General features: G+C 38.5%; 1 protein-coding gene across 1 annotated transcript in view; it reads left to right on the top strand.

Annotated features, from left to right (window-relative positions):
- Positions 1-6,472: 6,472 nt before the first annotated feature.
- LOC111231898 (F-box-like/WD repeat-containing protein TBL1XR1) overlaps positions 6,473-19,048 on the top strand; it is a 47,704-nt gene continuing 35,128 nt past the window's right edge. Inside the window, exon 1 of the mRNA XM_022759164.1 lies at positions 6,473-6,746. The gene's annotated coding sequence lies outside the window, so the exon portion shown is untranslated. The remainder of the gene's footprint in view (positions 6,747-19,048) is intronic.

The following is a 19,048-nucleotide window of genomic DNA, read 5'->3' as shown; positions in this document are numbered from 1 at the left end:
ATATGTTGATACATTCATTTGAGTTGACCTCAGTTACTGCCATGCACTATATGTTTAATAAGCAGTAGCAAGTGCTTGGCTGTCTGAATGGCTAAACTCAGGGCTAAAAGGAACACCTGCAGGCACTACACAGACAGTGACCACATCTAAAAAAAAACCCAAACCAGGACTGTTAAAGGTACCACACATTCATGCACTTAAGCCACATTTCAACCAAGGAACTAAAAGGTTCCTGTGTCCCATTGTTGTCTGCGTTTCCACCGCGGCCTAAAGTCCCGGGAAGATTATGGTAAATTATTACTTCAGTTTTTTTTACCTTCTCCTGGATCTGTTTTGCGGTGTGGAAAATATGTTTGCTGCGGTTCCTGATCCTTTGGAAAGCACTACCACCTGACCAGGTACCTTTTTGGAGGTCGATCAGTAACCCCGAACTAAATTTAGACCCTGGTTCCTGTGGTGAAAACACGCATAGTTCCTCAAAAGGTTCTTGGTTCCTGGGGAAAGTTCCTGCGGTGGAAACGTGGCTTTAATCACACATTTCAGCGCTTAGCACACGGCGCACTTTTCAACACCATGGATGCAATGAATGCAGCATTTTCATTGCCACTTACCTTACAAAGGAAGGAGAAACCTCCCCCGGAGCTCTTTAGAAATGACTGTCTGTTCGACATGACAGCGAGCACAATGTCAGAAAGAACTGCTAGTGTCATAACCTATGACTCATAGGTTAGCATAAGCTGTCCATGTCTTAGAGAATCGTGACGCCAATTGGGGGACCACACCAATCAGCTCTTCCTCCATTTTGTCTAAAGTTAATTCGTGTAGTGGAGTGCAACCAAGATGTTAACGATTGGTTCTCATCTGGCTGTCACTCGCACTGTGTCAGGGGATATTAGCATAAAATTGAGCCTTTCTCAACTGTCTCTCTGCTTTTTGGCCCTTGTCATACCTGGCGTAAACTTGAGTCTTGGATGATCTGATATGTACATTCGCTTATGCAGAGGATGTCAGTTGAGTAGGCAGTCCTTCAGTTTTGGCCCAGGAAACATTAGCATTCACACTGCTAAAAGGTCTGAACAAGGCCTTTGAGTTTGTTGAGCTCAGTAGAAGGTGCAGGGTTGCAAAGCCAGGTCTCATTAACAGTGAAAAGCAGCCGTCACTATCCTAGCTTTTTTAATCTGAGTATGTGAACACAGTATAATACTGAATCTACACAGGAGACATAGTGTGAGCAACATGTTAGCACAGCAGCAGCAACAGCTTCAGTTCTGTGTCTCTGCCTGCTAAAGTCATAATTCATTGTGTGGGGAACATATGAACCAAATTCCGTCCAATCCACAAAATATTGGTTGAGACATTTCAGTCTGAATCACATTTGTGGACCCACAGACACTCTTATCCCTAGAGAAATTCTGCCAGTATGGCTAAATAATTACCTTCCGTGGTTTATAATATTTCTATACAACCTCCAGTGAGAATATCTCCAAGATTTTACTATCTTTTCTTTGTTATTTAGATCTTTTGGTATATTAAGTTTCAGTGGAACTAACTTCTCATTTTAAGCAGCCAAAATCATTCGTACTGACACTAGATAGATTTTATAACTTGGGCTTGTTTGCACACTGTGGGATTTATTATTGGTGTTTTCCCCTCCTCCCTCTGAGATCACTTCTCTGTATTTTCATCTCCCTTTCACTCAGGAGAGTCTTTAACTGTCTGAGCTGGATTTCCTAGTTGTAAATGTTAATGTGAGCTGGGATCGATGAGGATATTAAGGCGACCAGCCTCTCTTTGTCTTATCAGCCTGATGAGGCAGAACACACCACACTGCTCTCCCTCGCTTTCTGATTCACACACACAAACACACCGACACACGAGTGCATATATAAAGGATACAAGTAGTTTCTTTCTGTTTTTCTTCTCCCCCCCACACACCCACACGAAAGCCCACACACACATTCAGGCAATATCTTTTTTTCTGTCTGCATCTCTGCCATGCTAAATAATTTAATCACTTAACAGAAACAGCCAACCATGCTATTCCAGTCTCCACCATGGAGGGTAAATTATAGCTGGGTAGGCACAGAACAGCCATTACTGTAAGGCCTTATGAAGACGTATTATGGACCCATGCTTTGTTTAGACCTTGTCATTGTCAAAGCGCTAAATATGCCAGAGGTGGAGTGAGGTATTGTATGTCCTTTGAAGTGGATATAGTATAATGCTGGTATGGGTTTTAAAAGGCTGGGGCTGTTAGTGTTGGATGTGCAGTGACTGAAAAATGTGGCCAATGGAAGGTGTGAGTATGTATGTGTGTGTTAACTTGAGAGAAGGGAGAGCAAGGCTACAGGCAGTGGAAGGTGAGAGCACTGCTAACTGAAAGGATGTCCACACTATATGAATGCATATACGACAAAATGGACACGGATAATGCATGTGCAAATGCTAAGTTCATAAGTCCAGCATGCATATCATCACATTTGTTTGTTGATAGGATGAACTTCTTAGCAAACAGTTGCTTATTTATACATCTAGCATTTCCAAAGCAACACTATGATTGATTTAGAGTTGTGTTTCGGGCCACATGGCTGATGTTAGTCCAATATTCATTTTCTTTTAGCTCAATTTAAAGTTTTTCAATCTGGACAGAATTTTCATACAGGTCTGTATTTAAAGTGAAATGCTGGATTAGAGTGGGTACAAACCCCAATACAGAAAGAAATAGATATGTTTTTACTACATTACCGAGGCATGACCATAAAATTTTACTTGGAGTAGCGCAAGTGTAATTGGTCATTTTCTGTCTGAGAGGTGGAGTGATTTTAGAGGCAAATATTTATGCAAATGAGATATTAATTAAATTATTAATATGTTTTATTATGGATTAAAAGCTACACATCTGGTTTCAAGAAGGCCTATCACATTTCTTTTATAGAAAAACATGCATATAAATATTTTTCTATATAAAACTGACCCTCTTCATAATGCTCTATTTGTTCAGTTCAGTATCTTTTTCAAAGGAGAATTCCAGCGTCAGAGGTTGTAACTCATAGTGTTATACTCCAGGTAAGCACAAAGAAACAGGCAATCTTGTTGCTGTCTTTGCTGAGCTGTTATCGAACACCTCTTGGCTCGGAGTCCCATGCTGTGTGTTGGCTGGAACAGACAACAGAATGTATAAATGCCACGTTGTCATTCTTTTTTACCTAGTTTTGTTACATTCCTTTCATTTTTCTCTTCACAAACACAGTCAAATTTATGTGCATGTGCAAACACAGACTGGTGATTGTTTGTTGTTTTTTTTTATCATTACTATTATCTCTAATTCCTTCTATTAAAATTACTTAAAGTTTTAATTGTGGAAAAACGGAAATTTCAAATAAAATTATTGTTCTGTTCCAATTCTTTCTTTAGACTTTGACATTACAAGCTTTTCATTACATAAACACAAACATTTCAAAATTATTGATTATATATATCAAAACAAACAAGTCAGTGGTGGAAAGTAACTATGTACACAAAAGCACAGTTGCTATTAAAAATTAACAATGGCTCTGTTCTATTGAAGGCCCCATTAACATGTGATCTGTGACTGGATCTAGATTATCTGGATAATGACATCTCATCTAAAGGCCTTTGACCTGGCACTGATAATGCTTTTGGGTTCACTTTAAGTCAATGATCAGATTTCAATATGAAAATTAGTTAGAAAACATGGTCTGCCCCAGGCAAAGGAAAACAATTTTTGTATGGGCATTATTCATTATTAAATGACTTTTTGTGAGGGAAGACTTGCTAGCTGCTGCTGCTGCTGCTTTTAGCTTTTGCTGGAACTGCTTATGTAGGTGGAGGAGGAGGCAAAGTCAGGTGACCTTTCTTGGTGTTGTTTTTGTTCTTAATAATGTTGTCACACATTGCATTGCACATTCTCCATGTATTTACACCTTAACACAAGTTTTTACCTTACCTAGATAGGATATCCAAATATAGTAATGCCAGGTATAAATGCAGCACAAATGTCCCATTAAGCCATGACAGTGTGAAAGTGAGACTGCGCACACATAATGAAGCAGCCAAACAGAATTCAGCCATCATTAATTTTATAATTTACAACTGTGCTTTTCCTACCAGGACATATTAAAATACCTTAGGTGAAAAACAAGAACTAATTATTTATTAAATTTAGAGACACTGTGTATTTCCATTATTCAATATGTTACTTTATACTCTCCATCAAACTTGTTTTTGTATTTCTGTTAATGTACAAATGAAACAAAATTTTATTAACCTGTTCATTGGTGAGCTTTAGAGGTGCTATTGTGCAAGAGCCAGGCTAGCTGGTTTTGCAGAATGAACAGAGAAGAAGAAAACACTGAGGCTGAGTGCTGCATATAGATGGTGTGTTGTGGTTTCCCAGAAAGTCATTACCCTGACAGTGGTCTGCTGCCCCCTGAGGTGTTTCACTTCACAACTTGCCATGCTGGAACTGTTTTTATATATATAATATTACTTACCACTGCCTTGATAGCCACATTTCCTCTCAAAACACAAACAAACACAAGCATTAGCGTGTTCAAATGAGAACAGTGTAAAAATGATTGCCCCCATCAAATTTGCAGGGGCCCTCTTGTACTACAGCAGCATGTGAAACTACAGGCTGAGGAAATACACTGATGTCACCCCTGTATAAAAGTCATTACCCATCCTCCACTCTTCTGTTACAGCCACACTAAAGCTCACACTATATGCAACCCCGGGGCTTTCTATCTGTCTGTGTGTCTGTTTATTTTAGCTGGGTCTTATCTGCAGTGTGTGTGTGCATGTTGATGAGCATATGCTTTAAGTTAATGCAGACAAACACGCATGAGTAGTTGTCTATTCTTTGTTGTTTACATCTGCAGAGTATGAGTGTCTTATGCATCTCTCTTTAAAAGCCTCCTGCTCCTGCCTCTCCTTGTATCGCATGGTCTACACTAAGATGCCCCCATCCCTGCTCTACCACCCCCACCTCAAACTGATGGCACCTGCTTTCCTCCTCAGTACCACTTGGATTGAAACATATAGTTTTCTAATTCAAGTTAAATATAACCATGAAGACCCAGAGTATGTCTTTGCAATGAAAAATAAATCCACACATTAGAATAAATAAATGTTACAAATGTAAACCAACTGTAACATGGTGTAATGACTTAAATTGGTTGAAAATGTGGTTTTCCATCCAGTTGGATCACTTTTTTATTGATTGGATGGTTTTCCTTAGTGACAGTTATAGGCTTCATTCCAATGAATCAGCCTTCCTATGGTATGATTGGAAAATTTACAGGGCACTGAATTCAGTACTATATAGTCATCTAGAGTTTTGGGTTTGCTTAAGGCTGTAGGCTCAGTGAATTTATGGTCGACTATAGGGAGTCCCACCAAAGATGTAGGTGTAGGTTTTTATTCATAGTTTTGCATCAACACCAAAGCACTGGTATAGTGTATGCTGCCTGATCAGGCTGTGTCCTGTGTATATAGCTGTGTATATTTCATTGGGTTCTGCTGAGTTATACTATAGTTGTTCTAAATGGCTGCTCTTTGCGGCGGAGTTTAAACCTGGTCATCACTGAGGGGGGGGCAGAAACGACATTCTGTCCAGGAAGACATTAGACATAGTGTTGCACTCAGGGGTTCACATGAGAACTGCCACAAATAGCTGTGCAACAAATGCAAAAAGAGAGCCAGAGAGAAGAAGACACCCAGTATACTGCCCCCTTTATATTCCCCATATTAACTGTACTTATACGCTTTCATTATTTCATGATATGAACAACAGTAAGGACTGCACTGTATCATTACTGCATATGGGACTGTTCTGTCTGGTCGCCATATTTACATTGTTGTATTTACTGTTAAATGTAAGCAATTGTGCAGTGAAAATGGCTCAGCTAGGTAGCCTATGTCTTCCAGAAAAGGAGAAAATAACTGCAAGCCTGTTTGCATCTCGCGTCATGTTGTCTTCATGGTCACCAATGTTTACCAGAATGCCAGACTTCAACTTAAAACCATTACCATTTATTTAGGCCCGTGAAATAGTTCAAATATAAGATATAATCAATGCATTGGATTAATTTGGTGTAACACTAATAAATAAATAAAAATTTTGTCTAATCAGTTTGAACGTATAACAGCAAAACTAGCATGCGAACAGCTGCAATCCAAAAATAGCTAATATATTAATTATTATATGAGGCTTTAAAATATCATATTGGTCTAAAATTAATTTTAACTTAGTATTTGTAAGTTGTTTTTGTTGAGTTTCTGCCAACCCCAGTTCCACCACACCATTCTTTTCCATACTGCGACACCCACTTTGATGTTTATGTGACTGGAGCGTGCTTCCTGCAGAAGAGCTCAGGCCTACCTCATTTTCGCCTGGCAGGTCAGCTGCTCTGTGTTCAGTCTGAAGCCGTTGGCTGCTACTGAACCGTTTGGCTCTTTTCTCTACTAGCGAGCAAACCTACAATCTAGACCCAACTGTCCATCCAGCTCATTTTTAAGGGGATTTATCATTATATGTGCCCGTGTATCCAAAACACATCGGTCATTGGGGATTCCTAGCATCGGTTGGCCGGGTCTGAAGGCCGTTATAACGCTTTTTTCGAGGTTTAATTAGAGCTAGAAAACAACGGTGGTGGAGGAGGAGGAGATTCCATATTAGGAGCACAGAGGAGAAGGCACCCCCCTTGTGTGATTTGGAGCTTCTGGTGAGTGTTTATCGTCTTTTTACGTTATTATTGCCGTTATAAATTATACCCCCGTTTAGACTGATAACATATGACTGTGAATACAAGGTTTGGGCGGGTTATTGTGCTGTTTTGAACGTTTATTTTTATATTTTCTTTCGGGGTGGGGGATGGGCAGCGTCAGCGCGTGAGTAGGCGCGCGCGCAATGTGCATGTGTTCGTAGGGCAGTTCTTGTGCGTGGTTTGTATTTGTGAGCGCGCCCTTCCTTCCTGCAACTACTGCTAGCTTTGAAATAAAACCACTTTAGTGATTTTAGTTCTCAATCATAAAGATATCATTTACAATACATGTTTCATGCTGGTAAAACAAACACTGAAATTCAATTTCTTTTACTTAGCAATTCACTTTTTATTGAGATGTTTTGTTTTTCATTATTATTTCTGTTAATTTTCACACTTTTCCATCATGGGTTCAAGCTTTTATTTCTTACTTACTTTAATTAATTTTTGTTTGATTACACTTTGTACCTGTATTCATAAGTGCTTTGTATTGTTTTTAAAAAAGCAACAAAAGCTACAGCAATTGCAAATCAAAACTGAAACTGTTTAGATACAGTTCTGATTTTGTGCCATAGTTGTACATACAAGTTTGAGGTGTTATGCTTTACAAGCCCATAGTTATCACCACTGTTTAACCATGATTGTCTGCAACATACAGTAATTTCTGAATATGCAAAAGTGCATTGCATTTGATTGTATGATATCACTTTGTTTTATCACCTTTGTGTCAATCTTATTCAAAGATTACTAGAGTGCTTTGCAGCTGGTTGCTCCAAAGCCATGGGTGGTGTGGGGGAGGGGTGAACACACACATGCCACACACACACACACACACACACACACACACACACACACACACACACACACACACACACACACACACCCAGGAGGGCCACTTGCCAACCTTGTGAAGCTCAATTCAATGACACAATGTACCAGTCCCAGATAAGCCTTTAGTATCTGTGCTAGGAAGGAAAGGGTTGTTAATATAGACTCTGTTTAACCAGAGGTACTAATTGCTAATTGGGCTAAGGTATTTTTAGGCATTGAAATTTTGTTTTCTGTTTTGAAAGCACAACAACAGATTCTATTGAATATTTTCTAGTAGCCTGTTGCCTTCAGGATTTGTTTGCCTGTGTTGCTTTGTTCTGATCAAATATTGCAGCTAATGTTTAAAGTGGGTTATATAAATGGTAACGTAGTAAGTGGTGTGCTGATGAGTGTGTGAATTCATTATATAATATATTGGAATGCCATGGAGTGCAGTTTCTCTCATAAACCATGCTCACTTACCAAAGGAAAAAAAAGGCTGTGTGTATTTACATTTTTTATTCATTGTTCTTAGTAGAGCCTGATCAAAACTGGATTTTTGAAACTGGTATTGATATTTGGTATTTATATTGGATAACAGTATATTAGTGGTTTTTAACGTGAGCACAGAAGAACAACATCTACTTCCATTGGCTGCCTGTATTTTTTTAAAAGTTTCTCAGGCAGTATTGGCTTTAGTTGGGCCTTATCATGCTATATATGGCTGGTTGACCATGCTGAATATATCCCATATATTTGACTGTGTGACAAGACTATTTGGTCATCTTTTTTTGAATTAGTATCATTGACTACTTTCTAGTTGTTTCCCCTCTCACAGGTGCATGAAATATACGCATGTCAGCAGTCAGTTTGCTATCAGTCTTTGTGGTGTATTCAAGTGCAATTTTGAACAGAAGATGTGAGGCAATACGTCCTTCACTCTTTTGCACTAGTACATTAAGGCTGGCTCAGTCTGTCAAGCAAGGACACCTGCCAAACACACAGAAACAAAAAGTATTTTTTGTGCCCACTGGATGTAATCTGTAGCTGTTTAATGCTAACAAATTAATGGGTATATCTTCAGGAGATGAATGTTCAAACGGTCGTAGGTACATCTGTAGGCCCTGTTTAGCTTGGTATACGAAGAGAAACCCCTGTGTCCTTTGTCAGCTCTTCAAAATGATGAAAGAAAGGCTTTATGCATTAAATATATTGAGTGGATGATAGTAGAATTGTAGCTAGGTTGGAGGCAGGGTTGGCTTGTCTCTGTATTTCCTGTATTATTGGAAACAAATCCAGTTAATTGAGGCTGAATGGGTTAAGTTTCCCCAGACATTGCCTCTATTGTTTTTGTGTTTGTGCTGTCATGATCACACCCCTGACCTCTTTTCGTTTTTATATTAGTTAACTGGTCTGATATGGTTGTTGTTGGGTCACAGATTATTATATTTTAAGCACTAATTAGTTACTGGTTACAACAGCAGCACTTTAGATAAAAAATCTGCTCTTTGCTGTGCTGTTAAAGGTCATCTTTATACACCAAACTCAACTTTCATTGGATGTAGCTCAAGTACTCTAGTGTAAAAAAAGTTGCCCTGTGTCCATCATTTATGACCTACATTTAGATCCGACTCACACCTGCACATGTTATGTAGGTTGCTTGACAAAGAAAGATCTGAATTGATCAATCATTTGCAGCATGTGTTGGGTTCCCCCCTGTTCCACTGCTCAACCTTTAAGCAGATAACTTCATTTTAGTAAGTAACCCTTCATCATAATTAAGCTTGCTAGCTACATTGTAAGGTGTTTAATCACACCTAAATATACCATATACTACTGTATTCTGCCTAGGGACTATGGATGTAAATTAACATTTTTGCCTCAGTCCGGCAAGTTTACATCATGTATTTCTTACAGGTGTTCATCAACACGCATTGTCCCTATCAAATAAACAAATAAATATCTGTCTGTCTTGTAACATCTGATTGGCTGTTTATCATGTAGCTTGTAACATGTCATGTTCTTAGATTGATGAATATCAATCTCCTCATAAATTGAAAGCGTGTGCCAGTTGGCCCTAATTAGCATAGGTAAAAGCCCAAAAATGCTCTCAAAAGGGCATTAGACTGAAGAGTTGTGTGCAGACACAGACAGAAGTCACAAAGAGATACTGTAAGGGAAAGATGAGAAAATGCCAAAACGAAAATCCAAAGATGGAGCACCAGAATCAAAACGCATAAGGAACTTATGCATACTGCTGCAGAAAGTGAGCCGCAAACGAGCAGTGAAGTGTTAATGTAGCATTTATTTTTTTGTTTTTATTTATTTATTTATTTATATCATTTATAAGACCATAATGGTTTGTAAAATAACAAGTTATTAGAAAAATATTATAAATGACAAAATATTATTGTAATTTAATTAATATATTATATAACTGTAGAACCGAAGAAAACACAATAACCACTTATTTTGCTCAATCATGTCAGCACTCAAATGTGCGTAAGAGTGCTCTTGAGTGTGCGTAGATTCTGTTCTTACCTAAGAACAAATCCTAAATAAGAAAACATTGGTGAATGTCAGAATCTTCGTGAAAAGTGCGTAAGTGGGTTTTAAGAAGAAATGGTTGGCCCATTGTCGTTTCCATTCTTGAACATTGTGGTTTAATGCAGAATATTAAAAGTTTGGATGTGTAAAGCTATATCTTTCTCAATTCCATTCCTTGTTATTCTGGTTGCTTTATCAAGTAATATGAATGTATCTTTAGAGAAAATACACAAATTAACACTTCCTTGGGTAGTGTCTGGTCAAATCAGTTTTAACTCTGACAATATAAAATTTACTATTTTAAATTGTGAAGCTATCCATAAAGTCTTGGGTATGTATTAGGCTGAAAGATATACACATCAATATATAGATAGATCATAATGTAATCCAAATAAATAGCCCAGCAATGAATCCTACCCCTTGTAAAACCTATCGCTTGGTTTTTGTTGACAATGTCAGAGAGGTGTTAATTCACTTCTGTGGTCATCTTGGAGGCCATGCTCCTTGGTACTGTGGAATCATGTTGCACTATGCTAAAAGCTGTTTCTAACATTTTGCCCATCCTTAAGTGGACCACATCCAAATAGCAGATGTAGTTTTTTTTTTTACTCACTAAAAATCCTTTTTTTGGTGGTTTCTTTTTTTCCATAACTGTACTGATACTCTGTAATGATGCTTCCAGGATGAGAGAAGAAGACAAAACCGTCTCAAAGCCAAACTCTCCCTGCTTTATGTCTGCCATCTTTTGATATTAGAATACATCAGAGAGTGATGAAAGTAAACTAGGCTGCCTCACCTCGTTACAGTGATATCGTTTACAGTCATTAAATGGTATGTACGAAATTTAAAACAATAATACAGCATCAAACAGCTATTTTCTCAAACATATAGTGTAGTCATGGCGTCCTGAGCAGAGAACAAAGTCACACTCTCTCTCTGTGTGTTTTAATCTGAGCTTCTCTGTTCTTTGTTTTGGTATGTTAGTCCATGTGAGTGTGCATGTTAGTGCATGTGAGTCCCTCCCTGTTAAACTGTTGGCCCTTCCTATGTTTACAAAGACATAGATGGCAAAGTGCAATACACAGCGTTCAGCTGAAAGTGACCTTCCAAAATTTCCTCCAGTGAAGAAACCATGTTTTTTAGCTTAAAAGGCCTCAGACAAAGAAAGAGATAAGACCAGAGCATAGGCGAACTGGCCATGGGGAGTACCGTCTCAAATCGGCCGTTTTTACTGGCTCCGTCATTGTCATTCGTGTGGCTTTTCCCAGCTGACAAGTCCAAGACTGAACTTCTTTCCCAGTCTGACTGTGCAGCAAATACTGGTCAGGCTTTTCTGAAATAGAGAGCCCTACGAGCTGCTGTTAAGAGCTCTAGCTTGACTCTGAAATGGCTTTTCTTCTCCTTGATGCGTAAGTGACTTGATGGCTACCTAATGTTACATGTCTCTTTTCATTAGTGATTGGTTAGAAAACCCACGATAACGTTCGCTAACTTGCTGTTACCGATATTATGAATTTGTTTTGGCAAATATTGCTACCGATAGTTGGCTTAATTCCAGTGTTGCCATTGAGAATATCATGGCAATGCTAGTGCGGGCTATTCATTGTTGCTGGATTGTGTTTTTTTGTTGGCTTTTTAGTTTTGTTTCTTGTTGTCTGCTTAGCGCCTGTTTTCACTGGGCTGTGTAACACCTTGTTGAGAACATGAAGGGAGGGTGGGTCGGAGGTGTGACAGACGAATCATTTGTTTTGGTCCGAGATGCTGGTGGTCTAGTGCAGTGACAATCGTTTACAGAATCTTAAAAAAATCAACAGCAGCAAATGTTTCTGTAAATGCAAAACATAACTTGTTCTGAAACTGCCAACTGTGTATATTGTTGGCTTCAGTGGTAATGTGCTGTTAATGGCTGTAATTGTACATTTTACAGTTTCCTAAAATGATGCACAACAAAAATGTGGGGAAGCAATGATGCATAGAAGTCTGATTAGTATTTGACAGCTGATGGCTGTGGTAAACATTTCTTAACCAGCAAGCTTGTTGACCATCCTCGCATTGTTCCCTTTTCCTGTCTTGAATGTAAGCTAGGTTTCTATTATTGGCAATACTGTACCATACACCAGAATTTAAAATGGGGCAGTGAGTTTCATCTGTGGTGTCTCTGTCTCTATGCAGTCACTGAACAGCTTTACTTGGTAATTTAGACAGAGGAGGAGGCTAGATGTGACCAGAAGAGTCTTTGAGATATAACATGAACACTGTCAGTGTATGCTGGATTTAAAAAAAAAAAAAAAAAAAAAAATTGTACTTGATGTTGCTTTCCCAGAGCAAACAACGAGCACAGGACACAAGAATAGGGTAGTTACAGAGCAGGCAGCTGAGTCATGTTATCTACACAGGACACATTGATTAGTTGGCCTTATTAAATCACAGAGGAAGAGTGGTGGAGTAGTACAGTTATGTAACCAGTGCTCGACAGTGTTGTGAATTGGAAAAGTAAAGACAAAATGGACAAAGAAGTGCAGTGAGTGAAAATGTCTTCCTTAGTTAGGTAATGCCTGACATGAGCTGAGAGACACACAAATATGGAACAGCAGCAGATCCTGTACATGTGCACAGATGAGGGGAGATGTTAGCCTTCATTTATAATAAAATGAGCCCAACCTCCACAACAAGTACATTTTAATTTGAATGATTGACTATGTTAAATTGACCTGGAAATTAGTGATATTATACAAAGACTCAAGCAATGGCTCCATTAAAATGCGCATAATCCCCATTTAAAGCAACTTTGACTGTGTATTTACTAGGCCCAGTCCCCCTCATTGGAATACAATACTGTGTATTGTCATGGTGGAGTTTTGAGGGGGAGGTGTGGTATAAATACTCTCAGGACATAACGATGTAATCCAATGCAGTACAGTAACACCACACTGTGCAACCTCAAAAATGATCACAGTTAAATCAAAACTGGTCCGACGCTTCTTGTTGAGCTCATTCAGTTAGCTGATATCATTTGTTGTCGGGAGGTCTTTACATAAATGAATAATTTTACATAACTAATGCTTTGGTAAGACATTAATGAGTTGAGATAGTTGAGTACCTTGATTATATGCTAGAGTGAAAGGATTATGAGGATAATTTTCAAACCACAAAAGCTGCAGTAGTTATTATAAGCTACATTATTAACAATGTAATCTTAACAAGTTTGAAAGAGGTGAAAGCTTTAAGTGTTGATTTGCCTTAAGATAGTGAAATGTAGTTGGAATCTCTTAGGTAAACTTTTATGACATTTACTGTTTTAAACAATCACTAAAAGCTGTGAGTTGAGATCTTCAGGATTTGGAGCTCTGAGGCAGTTTGTCTAGTCATTCTGTGACGCTAACTTTAGCACAGTCAGCTTTGGTGTACATATCTCAATCCGTCATCAGTCAGAAGTTATTGTATTAGTACCTGAAAAAAACAACTATGCAATTAACAATGACAACATATTATCAAAGTGAGCTAGTGCAGCATGGTGGTTTAGTGGTCAGCACTGTTTCCTTATTGGAGTTATTTGTAAGTTTTGCTATTGCTACATTACCAACATTAGCATTATCAGCTGTTTACTTACCAGTCTTGCAAGTTATAGAAATAGAAATCAAACAAAAAGGTTGCTTTCCACCACTGGAGACGGCGAGTAAAGGAATAAGGTTTGATGCTGAACTTAAAACGTTTCTTCTAGACTGGTACTTTAATGGCTGGTAATGCTAACGTCGACAAGGCAGCAATAGTAGAATTTACAAAAGATTTTTGCGTATGCAGATTATTGTAGCCGCTCAGATGCCTAAAGTACAGATTAGACTTTAGAGGAAAATGGTAAGGGGTTTGCTGTATTTGGGTGGTGCACACATGGCATTTTAGTCTGGTTTAATTCAAGACTAAGAATAAATATTTTACTCAAGCTTCAGCAAACTGCTTTCAAATAAGATTTCAACCAACTGATTTTAACAATGAAGTCTGGAAAGATGCAACAACATTGGCACAACAATGTGAGTCGATTAGAAAGAAAAAAGAAAACCCTTCACAATCACAAAGAACCTTGTACAACAACACTGCAATAAATCTTATTAAATAATTGCAATATTGGTAAAAAAAAGTTGCAATTAACTGTTTTCCCCAAATCTTGTTTTTCAAGGTTTAAGTGCTTATTGTCTTTGAGTTGAAATGGCCTAAATACAACTGGTACATCACTTTGCTCTGTATGTTCTGGTCTACAGGAAAGCTATGAGGAAATAAATTTTCATCCCTCAGCTGTGAAGGTGTTAAGGTAGACAAATTGTTGAAAATGTGGATGTGTTGTATGCTACTGGTTGTCGATAGTCTGCATGTAGGATTGCTCAACATTTAATTGGTTTTAGTATATTTGTTTCAAGCAAATGCAAAATGTATTCCTTTGATTTGAAAAGTGTTCAGGCAGGTTTAAAGCATATATACTATTGGAGTCTCACATCATCCACATGCACACAAACTTGTTTCGCTATCCCTGTGGGGGCAATTGATAGACGGAAAACATTCTTACTCTTACCTTAACCATCACAACTATGTGTCCAAACCCTAACTAAAATCATATCGTAACCCTCAAAAAGCAGTCTCTGCCCACGGGGACCTTAATTTTCATCCCCATAGTGACACTAATCCTCATGGGTTAGTGTGTATTCAGGTTGAAGCCCCCACACACACACGCACACACACACTCAGTTGACAGCAGTCACATGGTGTATGTGGCAACCCCAGGGGTCAAGTTCACCATTGTGAAGAATGCGTCTGTGCTCGGCGGCCCTCCCCCTCTTTACCCTGAAGGCTCAGAAATTTACAGGCCTGCAACCGCTCTTTCTTGCCACTGCACAGAGGCTGAGGGTGATTATTTGTACCCTGTAGCTTCTGTTCCAACCTCTGGGAAAGTCCCAATTCACAGAGAGAGATAGATCATCTGATGCCATTTGAATATATTAGACCTAACACAGGTGCTGATAACCTAATATGATTAGATTTACTGCTCATGTAATAGTGATGATCCAATATTGTGATGACCTAAAAGACTATCTGGAAAGTATCTTTTTGTTTATTAATGATTTAGGTCAAATAATGATTGACTCACAGTTTTGCTGAAAGTCTACTACACTGTTGAGGTGGGTCAATTTAATTTTGTGTTTTGTGAGTTGCTAGAATTTATGTGCGGTGTGAAAGAGCCAACAAGCAGAGAGTTCCGTATTAACTCACTGGCTTCAACTGAGGTCAGAGTACAGTTTTCACAACTTGCCTGCATTTAGACCAGCAATAGTGCTGGTTAAAAAAAAAAAAAAAACGCGGTTTTCTCGTACATTTTCAGTGAGACAACTGCTACAGATTGTGTTGGCCAGTCAGATATGCAGAAACGAACATGTGCTAATCCAGTATTTGCATGTAAATATAGCATTATTATTTTTTTGTTAACGCTAACATTTTATTTTCTAATTAATTTTGTAACATTTTATAAAAAGCATCTAAAAATTTTATGTGAATCACGTCTTTATGAAGCTTAAGGCAAAGCGCCGTAGTTGCGCTTGCATTAAATGGCTGTTTTATTCACGCTTTACTTAATCACTAACTAATCAGATTGCTAATCACATCCAGTCATATGCATGCAGATGTACAGTATGGCTATTATAACGTGACACTTTTGTGTCCACAGATACACTCATGCAATTGCTGTTTGCCACTGCAGTTCCTTTGCCTCCCTTTTCTTTTTTGCTATTGTTTGTTGAACTAATATTTAACGTTCATGTATGTTTAATAAAGGTGAACTACTTATCCCAGCACAGCCCTTATTTCTGCACAGAGCTCCCTCTAAGAGGAGAGCCCTCTCTGACAAATGTCCCTGATTAAACCACAAGCATCATATTTGGTTGTACATTTTGACAGGAATGCTCACTTTGCTCATTGGCTGATGGGAACGCCCTAATACAGCTGGTGTCCCTGTGTTGCCAAAAAGAAAAGACAAAGGGACAGTGGGCATTCCGCAGCTTCCAGGACAGGGTTGACCCGCCAACGCCACACTGCAGCTGCACTGTGGATGAGGATTTTGTTCTGTAGCTTGGGCTGCTGACTCTGGTTCTTTGGTTCTTTGCAATCCTGTTTTTTGTCACACATTTGATTTTATCAAGAGTGTAGTAATAATTGTGGACATGTAGCATGACTGAAATCTGAGAATGGTACTGGTCAATGGATAAGATACAAGACTTGAAAAATTACAGTTCAGTTTCACACATTGCAGTGATTTTGAAAGTTTAATACATTTTCAATTTAGCAAAAATGTTGGGCCAATTTATAATGTTACTGTTAAGTAAAACTATTTATTGTATTATAAGTAGTCTTGCTTATCTACAAAAAATATTTGTAAGAAAATACATTTTTTTTATTAGGTCCATTGTCAAGTTTTTTACTTTGTTGAAAGTAGTAAATGTCTGTGCATTAGAAGAGATGTGAAGTGGCTTAACAGTTTTTCTTTATGTGACTAAAGGACAACATAGTACTGTGCTCGACCTGTGAACATACTAGTTGCATTGAGTCTGTTTAATTGTTTGGTAGATGTAGTTGCAGACCTGTGTTCCACAGCAGATATTGCCAAAACGAAAGTTATGAAACTTGAAAGTTGAATCAGTAGTAATAGTATTGAGTATTGGGGAAGTGCAATCTTGATAGATGTGTGATAGGCCTTGATTGAATTGGTGATGGAGCAGACCATACAAGTACAAAATGCAACCCAAAACATTATCGTAAAGCAGCTTAATGAACAGTCACTGATGTTTCTCAGAAAAGAAACACATTTGTTGTAGGAATTGAAAGTTGTAACCGAGAAGTTGTTTAAACACAAGCTTTGTCCAAGTTGACGTCAGAAGCACTAGTTATGTAAAATCATTGCCTTGGGTAGTCTGCACTTCTAAAAGGAGTCCTGTGTTCAGATTAGTGTTTCTGAAGTGCAATGGAAGAGTCTCCAGTGAAACCTGATGGTGAGACAACTGGCCTGCTGTTATCTGAATACTCCTGCTACTTCTGTTCCCGCTAAATGTGTCTTTTCCTTATCTAGTGCTTTTTTTTGCTTTAGCCAGTAACTTCAATTGACTGTGTTGCTATATACGCCAACCTTTTAATTTTCGCTTTTGATTTTATAACCAACATAAACAAAAGCAGGTGATTCATTTCTAGCCGTCAACCTTCAATTTTGCTGGCTGAAATGATGACATTCCTGAGCAGATTCTACCAGCTCGGGGAGTTGGTTGAAAACACTGTCTGTAACTGAATATTTTTATAACCTATATTTATTCAGGTTTGTTTCACTGAGAGGCAGTCCCTCTTTTACAGGAACATCCTGATCACAATCACACAGTTATACAAATTAACATCTGGAAGCTGCCCAGTACAACCAGAGTCTGGCCTGCTGACCACTAAACGGCTCCACTGGAACAGTTGGGTTTCAGATTTAGTCCTGCCAGTCCTTAAACGTAATCTGTAACCCCACAAAAGACTTAAGACAGCTAATCAAACATTCGGTGGCTTGGTTATTACTGTAAGTAGTAAGCTTGTTAGCATGGCATGCTAATGTTTGCAGCTTACATCCTCATTCTTTTTTTCTTGTGATTTTGGTTTTGGAAAGGCCCAAAAAATACACAGACCAGTTATAGTGCCAGATCATGCAACGGTGGATATTGCATAGAACAGCATTACTGCAATATTGATATCCAAAATAAAAATTGCGAAGAGCTAAAGCCAAAATATGCTCCTCTCCCCCCTCTGACAAGCTCTCTGTGACTTGGATTTAGCTGTTTCCTCATCAGGCTCTCTCCTTTCTGTTGAGATGTCGCTTGTGTACTTGGAGGTGTATTTAACTCCAGCTAAATGTCATGGGATCCTTGCAGTGCACTGATGTGTTGTATTGCATTATTATCAGGATAGCCTGGGCCCAGCGCCGCTTTAGAAGTTGATGTGTTTATCTGTAATGCAGGGTTAAATCTGTAGGATCTATGCTTTAGCCGAGCTGGTCTCATGACTTTGGATCGGCCAGTATTAAAAGAAGACTGATCTCATCGTGGATTTGTGGGGTTAGCTTGTACTTCTGATCTGACCCGTGTTTATGTGGCATTGTTGTTGAGTGAAAGGCCTGTGTTCCATAAGCTTCCTTTTTAGGGTAGCAGTTATTTTATGTGTTGTGGCTTGCTTTATGATTGTGGTTATGTCTGGCATGGATTACAATGACTGTTATGGGAGAGAGGAGGGATTTAAGATGCAGCCCGGTAACCTTTTTTTAATCCAAACTGAGGGAATTTTTAATGGAGTGTTGCTGTTTTGTCGTTGTGGTGGTATAGTTTTGTGGGCGGCCCTGCTGTGTCGGGTCCCCCTCCACCATTTATACACAATTCAATCAATTAGTGCTGGAATTGCATTGATATGATTTGCTATGAGTGGCATAATTGCTAACAGTATTAGTTCTGGTAAAACACGTGTTAAGCATTGATTACAAGGATGTCATGCAAGTTTGACAAATTTGACAACCAGGCATTTGTCTATTTCTGTCTATTTTATCTATTTTTCACAATATTTTTTTAAACACTACAAATCACAATATATGCACAGTATATTGTGATCTCCATTGCTTCACATTGTGTCAAACAAACAACCCTCACCAACTGTGGTAGTGTCAGTGAGAGAGAGAGAGAGAAAGACAGAGAGCAAGGAAGGGCATGAGGGAGTCAATGCGCTGTGCACAAGTCCCCAATGATTTTACCAATTTGAAATAGTAAAAAAAAAATAGATAATCGATATTTGGCAGTCAGTGTTTATATTGTGGCAGGCTGCCACAATAAATCAATGTATGGGAAACATTGTACACT

Source organism: Seriola dumerili, unplaced genomic scaffold (genome assembly GCF_002260705.1).
Source record: "Seriola dumerili isolate Sdu_G_001 unplaced genomic scaffold, Sdu_1.0 BDQW01000321.1, whole genome shotgun sequence".
NCBI classification, from domain to species: Eukaryota; Metazoa; Chordata; class Actinopteri; order Carangiformes; family Carangidae; genus Seriola; species Seriola dumerili.
The sequence above is the reverse complement of the archived record's forward strand: the minus strand, read 5'-3'. Positions and strand labels throughout refer to the sequence as shown.